Source organism: Aplysia californica, unplaced genomic scaffold, assembly GCF_000002075.1.
Source record: "Aplysia californica isolate F4 #8 unplaced genomic scaffold, AplCal3.0 scaffold00124, whole genome shotgun sequence".
Classification (NCBI taxonomy): Eukaryota; Metazoa; Mollusca; class Gastropoda; order Aplysiida; family Aplysiidae; genus Aplysia; species Aplysia californica.
This window is the reverse complement of record NW_004797394.1, coordinates 912,468-913,577: the sequence shown is the minus strand read 5'-3', so window position 1 is coordinate 913,577 and position 1,110 is coordinate 912,468. Positions and strand designations below refer to the sequence as shown.

Below are 1,110 nucleotides of genomic sequence, written 5' to 3'. Positions count from 1 at the left end.
CTCTCTCTCTCTCTCTCTCTCTCCCTCTCTCTTAATGAAAAACGGAGAAACAAGCTTTAAGTTCTTTATTTATGGATGAATAAATAATAATATATGGAAACAATGAAATGAGTTGCCTATAAAGTCATTTACTGCTGATGAAGAAATAAATATTTTTAAAAACGAGGGAGACAGAATCCCAACTTCCTAGCAAATGATAAATAAATTGATGGGAAAAGAGAAGGACTTCATCAAAGTTACAAAAGAATAATTGGTATAAAGAAAGAGGGGGGTGTTCAGTTCCAAGAAAGTATTGAAAGAAAAAATTATTTAATGTTGATGAATGGGATTGAATATAATCTGAGAGTTGAGACTTTATTTTTGGCAAACAATGATAACTTATAGTTAGCCGAGAGCGGAGAATAATTGGATAGGGCATAAGCTTAGTAAGGCGTGACTGAAAAAAACAAAATGATAGTTATGAATACAAATGGGGAGACCATAAACCCTGTTGGTATCGTAGTAGGTCATAATGCCCCTGAACCCCCCCCCCCCCCCAAAAAAAAAAAAAACAACAAAAAAACCAACCCAAAACAAACCCTTTCGCCTTAACCTAGGAGTATTAAATTTATGCTATACCATAGGAAGTATTATCCACTCTATTTAAGCTGTCTAAGCCTCTGAGCATTTGTGATCTATCTTCCACAAGTGTTCCTTTTTTATATTGTGTTTCATTCAATTTCCCCGTACTGGTCTTTCAATGCCAGACAGGCTACTTAGTCTTATCTCTCAGCTCCAGCATGGAACCGTCTTACGCAAATCAGGTACGAGTTAAAAGCAGGAACGGGCTAGAAGCAACAGGCTTAACACTAGCGCCCTCCTCTTTTCATTATACCCCCTCCCCCTACTCGAGACACAGTGAGGAGGAGATGTATTACTTGAACTATTCAAATTTCGTTTCGATTAAGAAGGAAGGATGAGTATTCGGAGCTTCATATTGATGAGAATTAGACCCAGACAGATTTGTACCAGGATACCCACAAAGCAAAGGGCACCCATTTTCCCCTCTTTCTCTCTCTTTCCCTCTCTCTCTTTCACTCTTTCTCCCTATCTCCCCCTCTCTTCACCGCC

The 1,110-nt window shown here is 38.6% G+C and overlaps 1 protein-coding gene across 2 annotated transcripts in view; it reads left to right on the top strand.

The window, feature by feature from the left end:
* The window catches only part of LOC101845914, a 210,701-nt gene that overhangs the window by 20,675 nt on the left and 188,916 nt on the right, over positions 1 to 1,110 (top strand). The window lies entirely within an intron of this gene.